Here is a 12,199-nt window from a genome sequence, read left to right as displayed (position 1 = left end):
CAAGTGATGTCTATCTTGCTATCGAGGAAACGTTCGCATTTCTTAACGAACATAAAATACTCCCAGGAGGTTTCGATGAGCTTTTCCGTCAAAATTTGAGCTCTTTTTGGAAGAGCCGGGGCGCAATTTTATTGGAAGGAAGACAATAATCGTTATATTATTTCAATTTGTCTCAGTTGGTGTCATAAATATTATGTAAATTAATTTTGAGAGATAGCTTTATATAGCTAAATCAAACACAAACGAATCAAACGTTTCTGTTGGTTTACAAAGCAATGCCCTAAGGCTGAAGGGCATGGGTGGCCAAAGCTTGTCCTGCAAAGAAAATGGCCACTTAAACTGACCAAAAGGCCTCTTTCTGCGACCCACCCCACCCTTCTGGGGCTAGGCCCTGAGGACCCCGCTTGGAATCAGCTGGTAGCCATAGACCTGGTTTGTCTCCCCCAACCCTCCTTGCAGGCAGGCAGGCGGGAAAGTTTTTCCCCAAATTCGACACGGTTTTCATAAACTCAACATAAATATTTAACGGAAATTGTTTTAATTTACCCGAAATGCCAGGCATTAAAGATCTTCGCCTTCCTGTGACTGGCCGCGTGGCCTAATGGATAAGGCGTCCGACTTCGGATCGGAAGATTGAGTCGAGTCCCTTCGTGGTCGCTTTCTTTTTCGCCATAAAACAAAGTAAATGCCCGGCAGTCACATATTTTCACGAAGTTTTTGACGAAAATTCTCATAATATAACCTTTTGTTTTTTTGGAGTCATAACTATTATGTAAATGATTTTTGAAAGATAGCTATCGAGTTAAAATTGAACATGAACGAATCAAAAAGTTCTGTTGGTTTACAAAGCATCGTTATAAGGTTGACCTCAAAAGCCGCGTGTTCGGTACAGACGTGGGCAGCAATACCGAGAGGTATACGTATTGTGGGTAATACTGGTTCACCGTTAATATAAGAAGACTACATGTTTCCTTTCTAGTTGTTGTAACAGTATTAACCTCAAGTTAGTAACAATATACCGTCTGTATCACTACCCATAATTCCTTTCGTAAGTGTTTCGCACTGTATGCTTTTTATTACGCTTTTGTGAGACAAACTTTGTCGGAAAAGCCGTTTACCTGCTTTTGAACTGAATGATTGCTGCCGAAATGCCGAGGACGAGGTCTTTAAAATGTCATGTTGCCTGATCACTAAACCAAAAAAAGCTTGAGCAAACATAAATGTTTACTAGAGAATGGTTAGAAGTTTCCCCCGAATGCAAAGCATTAAAGATCTCTGCTTTCATGTGACTGGCCGCGTGGCCTAATGGATAAGGCGTCCGACTTCGGATCGGAAGATTGAGGTTCGAATCCCTTCGTGGTCGCTTTCTTTTTTCGCCATAAAACAAACCAAATGCCCGGCAGTCAGATATTTTTACGAATTTTTTGCGGAAATTCTTATAGTATAACCAGGAGCCATAATCGGGGACGGAGACCGAAAGTCTTGGGATCCGCGCGCACCTATGATATGGGACAATTTTTCTATTTTAGAACAAATTGCGCCATGCTGACGTCATATATCCGCGCGGATCCACGCACATGTCGGGGGCTCTCGCGTGGATGTTGTCACGTTGCCTGATCAAATGATGAGAGTTGCGAGATTCTCTTGCAGATTTTTCACAGCGATGGCAAGGAATAAGGCAGGGAATAAGAACCAGAGTTCTTATATGTAGTTTTACGCTCTGAGCTAATGGAAAAGGTGAGTTTTCAGGGTCGAAAACAAGACTTCAATTTCGCGCTGTGAATGAAGATTTTGCGTTTGTTCTGTAAAGAAGTTATGTAAGAAAACTTTACCCTGGTATCGAGATAATTTGTGAATTTTCCAAACAATGCTTAGTCATAACCAAACCCTGATAATTTCTTATTGTTTCTGTTTATTTGGCGAGTTTGCAAAAGTTTTTGAAAGGAAAGTCTGACGCGTACATTAAGTAGCTCATTTGCATAGTGCAGTGTGCGCACGTTCAAATCCGAGTCGGTGTTTTCAATTGTCAAGAAATATTGACAAAGATTTCTTTCGTTGTCTTTTGTGCTGAGATGCTACAGCAATTTTCACCAACGCCAAAAGGCTACTAACATCATGTGTGTTTCTTTAACATAGTGAAATTTTACACTGCGAAAATAAAATAGACAAGGAGTTTTGATAACTCAACCAACGAAATCGAAATCGTTATTCGAGTTGATTAGGCCCGGTTCATACGTCGCATTTCTGCCGTGTCGAATTCAATTCAACGAATTAAATTCGACAGAAATTCGACGTCTGAATCGGCTGCCGCATTTCTACCGCACGTTCGACTGGTCTTGTCGCATTATCCGACAGAAATGCGACACCGATTCAGACGTCGAATTTCTGCCGTGTCGAATCTAATGCATACATTATGTTAATGTTTGAGCATGCGTAAATGAGTTCCCGCCAAAGAAAAAGAAGAAACTTGGCCATTCTCGACCCAGTGCAACCTGAACATATTGCAACACATACTGCTCCGTTGTCAGCCTTCTCCTTCTCGTTCCTTTAGCGGACAATTTTTAGCAAAATTTAAGTCCTTTTGCGCTCAGTATTTTCGTCCGCCATATTGAATAGTCTACGTTTAAAACGTTTTCCGCTGACCGACATACCCGACAGTATAAATTCTGAATTAAGTGTGACACAAGTGCGACGTATGAATCCACAGTCGCATTTCTGGCGCACTTAATTGAATTGAATTCGGCACGGCAGAAATGCGACGTATGAACTGGGCCTTAAAGAAAGCGTCATTGTTGCTGATTATTTCCGTTGTATTCACATATTTTCAGCTAAACTTTTAATATTTTCTCAAACATTTATCAACCTTAAACATATTTAAAAATTAGACTGATATTATATGAGTTCGATCCATGTTTTCACACGAAAGTGCGGGAGTCCAATTCGTCATGTTTTACTGACTGTACAAAACACGCATCGGCGGGCGCTCTTATTCATCGACAACCAACAATTTATTGGATTTTTACACGAACAAAACTGAGCAGCATCTACAGACATAAACTTTATTGTCACTTATTGGGCCTTGATAAAACAAGCGTTGCTTACAATTTAGGCGAAACTCAAACTTGCAATTATTTTTTTTTTTTTTACTTTCCGGTCGAGATAGGCTCTCAGGCTGGCGAAATCCTCGCAAGCGTGTGGTAAGAGGAGGGAAACTTTGAAGTCCTGAAACGCTGCTATATCCAAATATATCCAACTAGTTTTTTGCTGTGTCACGGAAAAGCTGTTAATCATCAACATATGGGAAACTTAGAGTGGAGTAATGTGGAGCTCTTGTAAAAGAAGTGAGCGGAACACAACTTGGTCAGTGATATAAAGCGGGACATAACTTAGTTCGACACTGTCTTACTTCACCCAAACTGGAGCAGCTTACGACGAAAATACTGAAGTAAAATTCCAACAGACATGAAGGTATTGAGTTGTGGGCCAAAAGCATCAAACATTCCGGGAATTTCGGAAGCCATCAGTTTCCCCGCGCCACATCCGCAAAAATCCTCGCAGCATGTACGCGCGTGTACCGCACATGATGGCGCAATTTGTTCGAAAAATAGAAAAATTGTCCCATATCATAGGGACAGCCCCAATACTAGAAATGGCGCGCACTTACGGTCTCCGTCCCCGATTATGGCTCCTGGTATAACCTTTTGAGAGTATTCTATGTTTGTTTGGAAAAGCCAAACAATTCCAAAAGTCATTTTCGTTTTTTACTTGACCAATTCCCTGAGGTTGCTCATTCGACCCATAAAATTGCCATGTTCTGCACAAATTTAAGGCTAGACTCACGCGCGTAAACGCTTTCTTTTGTTTCAATAGATTTGCACGTGCCAGCCACGTGAGTAAAAGCGCTTTATCATTGCATGTTTTTGAGGAAAAACTTAATTATGAACCTCAACTTACTATATGGTCTAAACACACTTAATGACCAGCAGCCATGCAACGCTGGTTCTCAGAATTTTAAGGAAAAGGTCGAATTGAGTGATGTTTATCTTGCTATCGAGGCTCTCTTTTCTTAACGAACATAAAATACTCCTTGGAGGTTTAAATAAGCTTTTCCGTCGAAATTCTGCCTCCTTATTGGAAGGGCCGCGGAGCTAATTGGAAGGAGGGCAATAATCGTTATAGTATTTCAGTTTGTCTCAGTTGGTGTCATAACTGATATGTAAATAAATTTTGAAAGATAACTTTATCTACCAGAATTAAACATAAACCAATCAAAAGTTTCTGTTGCCAGTTTACAAAGCATCGCTATAAGGTTGATCTCAAAACCGTATAGGCGTGCGCGCAGCAATACCGAGAGGTATTTAAGGTAATAGTAGTTCACTGTTGATAGAAGGAGACAGCACGTTCTCTTTCTTGTTGTTGTAACACTGTCAACCTCAAGTAAGTAACCATATCGGCTACTCTATCACTGCCCATAATTCCTTTCGATATTTTTTCGCACTGTATGCTTTTAATTACGACGGTTTTGTGCGACAAACGTTACCGAAAAAGCTGTTCGCGTGATTTTAAATTGAATGATTGCTGCGGAAATGTCGAGAACAGTGTCTTTAAAATGCAATGTTACCTTATTACTAAACCAAAAAAGCTTGAGCAAACATAAATATTTACAAGAGAATTGTTAGAATTTTTCCCCGAATGCAAAGCAATAAATTCTTTGCCTTCATGTGACTGGCCGCGTGGCCTAATGGATAAGGCATCCGACTTCGGATCGGAAGATTGAGGGTTTGAGTCCCTTCGTGGTCGCTTTCTTTTTCGTTATTAAATAAACTAAATGCCCTGAAGGCAGATAATTTTACGAATTTTTGACGGAAATTCCTGTAATTTAAGCTCTTGAGATTATCCTATATATGTTTGGAAAAGCCAAGCGATTTCGAAAAAAGACATTTTTATATTTTATTGTACATACAGCGAGAATTTTAGGCAATAAACCTTGCAAATAGAATTCTATATGTGCTATATTTCTACATGTGAAAAAAGCGATACGTCCAATCAGCTTCGAGTATAGCGTTCTTCCCATGTGAAAATATAACCAATCACCGTTCAGATTGAATCACTTAGCCAATCAGAGTTAAGCACTCAAATGGCTTCCGAGAAGCGCGGTCTTGAAATCAGCGCCCGCTTGAAGTTTGTGTTTTGAGAACATGGTTTCGGCTTCCCGTTTTAATTCACTTTCGGAAAAACAGCAGCGGAATATATCCAACATCTTGAGCGCTAGAACTTCAGTTTGAGAATCAATGGCCATTTAAGAAACGGCAGTCAAGGCTGGTTCGGTGATGTCTATCTCACTATCGAGGTAACGTTCGCATTTCTTAACGAACATAAAATGTTCCCACGAGATTTGGATTACTAGCCTTTTCCGTCGAAATTATGCCTTCTTTTCGGAAAGGCCGGTGTGCAACTTTATTGGAAGGAAGACAATAATCGTTATATTACTTCGATTTATCTCAGTTGGTGTCATAAATATTATGTAAATGATTTTTCAAAGACAGCTTTATATAGCTGAATTAAACACGATTGAATAAAAAGTTTCTGTCGGTTTACAAAACAATGCCCTAAGGCTGAAGGGCATGGCTGGCCAAAGCTTGTCCTGCAAAGAAAATTGCCAGTTTAACTGACCAAAAGGCCTCTCTCTGCGACCCACCCCACCCTCCTGGGGCTATGCCCTGAGGAACCAGATTGGCCGGAATCAGCTGGTAGCCATAGACTTGGCCTGTCTGCCGCAACCCTCCTTCACGGAAGACCTTCCTTTCCCCCCCCCCCCCCCCCTCCCTCCCCCCTTAACCACCCCAGGCTTTCAAGCCCAGTATAAGCCTGCCTGCATGCAGGAGGGAAAGTTTTGCCCCAAATTTGACACGGTTTTCATACATTCAGATATCAATATTTACAAGAACATTTATTTAATTTATCCAAGATGCAATCATTAAAGGTCTTTAATTTGTCTTCGTGTGACTGGCTGCGTGGCCTAATGGATAAGGCGTCCGACTTCGGATCGGAAGATTGAGGGTTCGAGTCCCTTCGTGGTCGCTTTCCTTTTTGCCATAAAACAAACTAAATACCCTGCAGTCAGGTATTTTTACGAATTTGCGATGGAAATTCTTCTCATGTAACCTTTTGAGAGTATTCTGTGTTTCTTTGGAAAAGCCAAACAATTCCAAAAGTCATTTTGGTTTTGCACTTGACCAATTTCCTGATCTTGCTGATTCTATAAAATTGCCATGTTCTTGACAAATTTCAGGCTAGACTCACGTGCGTAAACACTTTCTTTGGTTTCAATCAATTTGCATATGCCAGCCATGTGAGTAAAGACTCTATCATTGCATCTTTTTGACGAAAAATTCATTATGAAACTCAACTTACTCGAAAATAATGTACTAAATGACCAACAGCCATGAAACGATAGTTCTCAGAATTTTAAAGAAACAAAGGGTCAGACTGAGTGATGTCTATCTTGCTATCGAGGCTCGCTTTTGTTAACGAACATAAAATACTCTTTGAAGGTTTGAATAAGCTTTTCCGTCAAATTTCTGCCTCCCTATTCAAAGGGCTGGGCGCAATTTTATTGGAAGGAAGCCATTTATCGTTAGAGTATTTCAATTTGTCTTTTGGTATAATAACTATTATGTAAATGATTTTTGAAAGACATCTATCGAGTTGAATTCAATATAAAGGAATCAAAAGTTTCTGTCGGTTTACAAAGTATCGTTATAAGGTTGATCTCAAAAGCGAACAGATATGTGCAGCAATACCGAAAGGTATTGTGGGTAACAGTGGTTCACCGTTGATAGGAGACAGCACGTTCTCCTTTCTTGTTGTTGTAACGCATATGAACCTCAGCTAAGTAAAGCTATACCACTGTATCACTGCCCATAACTAATTTCGCAATTGCTTCGTACATGTACGCTTTTATGCCAACCTTTGTGAAAAAAAGTTGTCCACATGGTTTTGAATTAAATGATAGCTGCGGAAATGTCGAGAACGGTGTCTTTAAAATGAAATGTTACTTTATGACTACTTTTTCTCATTTACCAGAAAAGCTCCTCGTGTTACATTGTTCAATGTCTGTCAGCAAACATAAATATTTGCCCGTGAATTGTTTTAACTTTCCCCCGAATGCAAAGCAATAAATTCTTTGCCTTCACGGGATTGGCCGCGTGGCCTAATGGATAAGGCGTCCGACTTCGGATCGGAAGATTGAGGGTTCGAGTCCCTTCGTGGTCGCTTTCTTTTTCATTATTAAACAAACTAAATGCCCTCCAGTCAGATATTTTCACGAATTTTTAGCGGAAATTCCTGTAATTTAACCTCTTGAGATTTTCCGATGTACGTTTGGAAAAAGCAAACGATTCCGAAAAAGACATTTTTATATTGTACCTGACGGATTTCCTGACGTTGGGCATATTATGAAATCGCTACTCGAAAAATTTGTGACTAGACTCAAGTGAAGTCAAAAACTATAATATAAACGCATGTTTTTGACATTTGAAAAATTCCATATATAATTTTACTTATATATGGCGTAAAATACACTGAATCCCCAGCAGTCAAGGCTGGTTCTGTGATGTCTATCTCACTATCGAGGTAACGTTTGCATTTCTTAACGAACGTAAAATATGGCCAGGAGGTTTGGATAAGCTTTTCCGTCGAAATTATGCCTTCTTTTCGGAAAGACCGGTGCGCAATTTTATTGGGAGGAAGGCAATAATCGTTATATTATTTCCATTTGTCTCAGTTGGTGCCATAAATATTATGTAAATGAATTTTCAAAGACAGCTTTATATAGCTAAATTAAACACAAACGAATCAAAACGTTCTGTTGGTTTACATAGCAATGCCCTAAAGCTGAAGGGCTTAGGTGGCCAAAGCTTGTCCTGCAGAGAAAATTGCCAGTTTAACTGGCCAAAAGGCCTCTCTCTGCGAATCACCCCACCCTCCTGGGGCTAAACCCTGGGGACCCAGATTGGAATCAGCTGGTAGCCATAGACCTGGCCTGTCTGCGGCAACCCTCCTTGACGGAACCTCCCCCCCCCCCCCCCCCTCCCACAACCACCCCACGCTTTGAAGTGCACCAAAGGCCTACCTCCATGCAGGAGGGAAAGTTTTGCCCAAAATTTGACACGGTTTTCATAAATTCGGACATAAATGTTTACAAAAAAATTTACTTAATTTATCCAAGATGCAAGTCATTAAAGATCTTTGCCTTCATGTGACTTGCCGGGTGGCTTAATCGATAAGGCGTCCGACTTCGGATCGGAAGATTGAAGGTTCGAGTCCCTTCGTGGTCGCTTTCTTTTTTGCCATAAACAAAGTAAATGCCCGGTAGTCTGATATTCACACGAATCTTTTGGCGAAAATTCTTATAATATAACCTTTTGTCTTTTGGTGTCATAACTATTATGTAAATGATTTTTGAAGACAGCTATCGAGTTCAATTAAACATAAACGAATCAAAAGGTTCTGTTCGTATACACGGCATCGTTATAAGGTTGATCTCAAAAGCAGCCCAGGGTTTGGTACAGACGCGCGCAGCAATACCGGGAGGTATTCGTATTGTAGGTAATGGTGGTTCACCGTTTATAGAAGCAATATTTGCAAGAAAATTTATTTAATTTATCCAAGATGCAAGTCATTAAAGATCTTTGCTTTCATGTGACTGGCTGCGTGGCCTAATGGATAAGGCGTCCGACTTCGGATCGGAAGATTGAGGGTTCGAGTCCCTTCGTGGTCGCTTTCCTTTATGCCATAAAACAAACTAAATACCCTGCAGTCAGACAATTTCACGAATTTGCGATGGAAATTCTTCTAATGTAACCTTTTGAGAGTATTCTGTGTTTCTTTGGAAAAGCCAAACAATTCCAAAAGTCATTTTGGTTTTTTACCTGACCAATTTCCTGACCTTGCTGATTTTATAAAATTGCCATGTTCTCGACAAATTTCAGGCTAGACTCGTGCGCGTAAACACTTTCTTTTGTTTCAATCAATTTGCATGTGCCAAGCTTCTGAGTAAAGACTCTATCATTGCATCTTTTTGACGAAAAATTCATTATGAAACTCAACTTACTTTATATTTTGGTCGAAAATAATGTACTAAATGACCAACAGCCATGCAACGCTGGTTCTCAGAATTTTAAAGAAAGGGTCAGACTGAGTGATGTTTACCTTGCTATCGATGCTCGCTTTTTTTAAAGAACGTAAAATACTCCTTGAAGGTTTGAATAAGCTTTTCCGTCAAATTTCTGCCTCCCTATTTAAAGGGCTGGGCGCAATTTTATTGGAAGAGGGCCATGATCGTTATAGTATTTCAATTTGTCTTTTGGTATAATAACTATTATGTAAAATGATTTTTGAAAGACATCTATCGAGTTGAATTAAACATAAAGGAATCAAACGTTTCTGTCGGTTTACAAAGTATCGTTATAAGGTTGATCTCAAAAGCGAACAGATATGTGCAGCAATACCGAAAGGTATTGTGGGTAACAGTGGTTCACCGTTGATAGGAGACAGCACGTTCTCCTTTCTTGTTGTTGTAACGCATATGAACCTCAGCTAAGTAAAGCTATACCACTGTATCACTGCCCATAACTAATTTCGCAATTGCTTCGTACATGTACGCTTTTATGCCAACCTTTGTGAAAAAAAGTTGTCCACATGGTTTTGAATTAAATGATAGCTGCGGAAATGTCGAGAACGGTGTCTTTAAAATGAAATGTTACTTTATGACTACTTTTTCTCACTTACCAGAAAAGCTCTTCGTGTTAGATTGTTCAATGTCTGTCAGCAAACATAAATATTTGCCCGCGAATTGTTTTAACTTTCCCCCGAATGCAAAGCAATAAATTCTTTGCCTTCACGGGATTGGCCGCGTGGCCTAATGGATAAGGCGTCCGACTTCGGATCGGAAGATTGAGGGTTCGAGTCCCTTCGTGGTCGCTTTCTTTTTCGTTATTAAACAAACTAAATGCCCTCCAGTCAGATATTTTCACGAATTTTTAGCGGAAATTCCTGTAATTTAACCTCTTGGGATTATCCTGTGTACGTTTGCAAAAAGCAAACGATTCCGAAAAAGACATTTTTATATTGTACCTGACGGATTTCCTGACGTTGGGCATATTATGAAATCGCTACTCGAAAAATTTGTGACTAGACTCAAGTGAAGTCAAAAACTATAATGTAAACGCATGTTTTTGACATTTGAAAAATTCCATATATAATTTTACATATATATGGTGTAAAATACACTGAATCCCCAGCAGTCAAGGCTGGTTCTGTGATGTCTATCTCGCTATCGAGGTAACGTTTGCATTTCTTAACGAACGTAAAATATGGCCAGGAGGTTTGGATAAGCTTTTCCGTCGAAATTATGCCTTCTTTTCGGATAGGCCGGTGTGCAATTTTATTGGAAGGAAGACAATAATCGTTATATTACTTCAATTTATCTCAGTTGGTGTCATAGATATTGTGTAAATGAATTTTCAAAGACAGCTTTATATAGCTGAATTAAACACAATTGAAGAAAAAGTTTGTTGGTTTACAAAACAGTACCCTAAAGCTGAAGGGCTTAGGTGGCCAAAGCTTGTCTTGCAAAGAAAATTGCTAGTTTAACTGACCAAAAAGCCTCTCTCTGCGAATCACCCCACCCTCCTGGGGCTAAACTCTGGGGACCCAGATTGGAATCAGCTGGTAGCCATAGACCTGGCCTGTCTGCGGCAACCCTCCTTGACGGAACCTCCCCCCCCCCCCCCTCCCACAACCACCCCACGCTTTGAAGTGCACCAAAGGCCTACCTCCATGCAGGAGGGAAAGTTTTGCCCAAAATTTGACACGGTTTTCATAAATTCGGACATTACTGTTTACAAAAAAATTTATTTAATTTATCCAAGATGCAAGTCATTAAAGATCTTTGCCTTCATGTGACTTGCCGGGTGGCTTAATCGATAAGGCGTCCGACTTCGGATCGGAAGATTGAGGGTTCGAGTCCCTTCGTGGTCGCTTTCTTTTTTGCCATAAACAAAGTAAATGCCCGGTAGTCTGATATTCACACGAATCTTTTGGCGAAAATTCTTATAATATAACCTTTTGTCTTTTGGTGTCATAACTATTATGTAAATGATTTTTGAAGACAGCTATCGAGTTCAATTAAACATAAACGAATCAAAAGGTTCTGTTCGTATACACGGCATCGTTATAAGGTTGATCTCAAAAGCAGCCCAGGGTTTGGTACAGACGCGCGCAGCAATACCGGGAGGTATTCGTATTGTAGGTAATGGTGGTTCACCGTTTACAGAAACAATATTTGCAAGAAAATTTATTTAATTTATCCAAGATGCAGGTCATTAAAGATCTTTGCTTTCATGTGACTGGCTGCGTGGCCTAATGGATAAGGCGTCCGACTTCGGATCGGAAGATTGAGGGTTCGAGTCCCTTCGTGGTCGCTTTCCTTTTTGTCATAAAACAAACTAAATACCCTGCAGTCAGATAATTTCACGAATTTGCGATGGAAATTCTTCTAATGTAACCTTTTGAGAGTATTCTGTGTTTGTTTGGAAAAGCTAAACAATTCCAAAAGTCATTTTCGGTTTTGCACTTGACCAATTTCCTGACCTTGCTGATTTTATAAAATTGCCATGTTCTCTTGGCCGAGACGAAACGCCGCGTCAGACTTTCCCCCAAATGCAAAGCAATAAATTCTATGCCTTCATGTGACTGGCCGCGTGGCCTAATGGATAAGGCGTCCGACTTCGGATCGGAAGATTGAGGGTTCGAGTCCCTTCGTGGTCGCTTTCTTTTTCATCATTAAACAAACTAAATGCCCTCCAGTCAGATATTTTCACGAATTTTTAGCGGAAATTCCTGTAATTTAACCTCTTGAAATTATCCTATATATGTTTGGAAAAGTCAAGCGATTCCGAAAAAAGACATTTTGATGTTTTATCTGACAGATTTCCTGACGTTGAGCATATTATGAAATTGCCATCGTCTTGACAAATTTACGACTAGAGTCACACGCAGTCAGAAACTGCAGAGCGTTTTCACATGACGTCAGGGCATAGTTCCAAAAATATCAAACGGAGGCCATGTTGGTGTACCGAACTAATTCTAGCTGTGGGAGTTGATCTCTCTCCTTATAAACACTTTCTTTTGTTTC

At 40.1% G+C, this 12,199-nt stretch overlaps 1 protein-coding gene and 7 non-coding genes across 8 annotated transcripts in view; all 8 read left to right on the top strand.

The window, feature by feature from the left end:
• The window catches only part of LOC110064540 (uncharacterized), a 39,946-nt gene that overhangs the window by 14,709 nt on the left and 13,038 nt on the right, over positions 1–12,199 (top strand). The window lies entirely within an intron of this gene.
• On the top strand, positions 4,728–4,800 carry Trnar-ucg (transfer RNA arginine (anticodon UCG)). Its single transcript has one exon. It is a non-coding gene; the product is annotated as a tRNA-Arg (tRNA).
• Trnar-ucg (transfer RNA arginine (anticodon UCG)) lies at positions 6,009–6,081 on the top strand. Its single transcript has one exon. It is a non-coding gene; the product is annotated as a tRNA-Arg (tRNA).
• Positions 7,203–7,275, top strand: Trnar-ucg (transfer RNA arginine (anticodon UCG)). The gene has a single exon. It is a non-coding gene; the product is annotated as a tRNA-Arg (tRNA).
• Trnar-ucg (transfer RNA arginine (anticodon UCG)) lies at positions 8,710–8,782 on the top strand. The gene has a single exon. It is a non-coding gene; the product is annotated as a tRNA-Arg (tRNA).
• Trnar-ucg (transfer RNA arginine (anticodon UCG)) lies at positions 9,912–9,984 on the top strand. Its single transcript has one exon. It is a non-coding gene; the product is annotated as a tRNA-Arg (tRNA).
• Trnar-ucg (transfer RNA arginine (anticodon UCG)) lies at positions 11,414–11,486 on the top strand. Its single transcript has one exon. It is a non-coding gene; the product is annotated as a tRNA-Arg (tRNA).
• Trnar-ucg (transfer RNA arginine (anticodon UCG)) lies at positions 11,760–11,832 on the top strand. The gene has a single exon. It is a non-coding gene; the product is annotated as a tRNA-Arg (tRNA).

This window comes from Orbicella faveolata, unplaced genomic scaffold (genome assembly GCF_042242905.1).
Source record: "Orbicella faveolata isolate gen_17 unplaced genomic scaffold, um_ofav_v1 contig_14, whole genome shotgun sequence".
In the NCBI taxonomy this organism is placed as follows: Eukaryota; Metazoa; Cnidaria; class Anthozoa; order Scleractinia; family Merulinidae; genus Orbicella; species Orbicella faveolata.
This window is presented reverse-complemented; position numbering and strand designations above follow the sequence as displayed.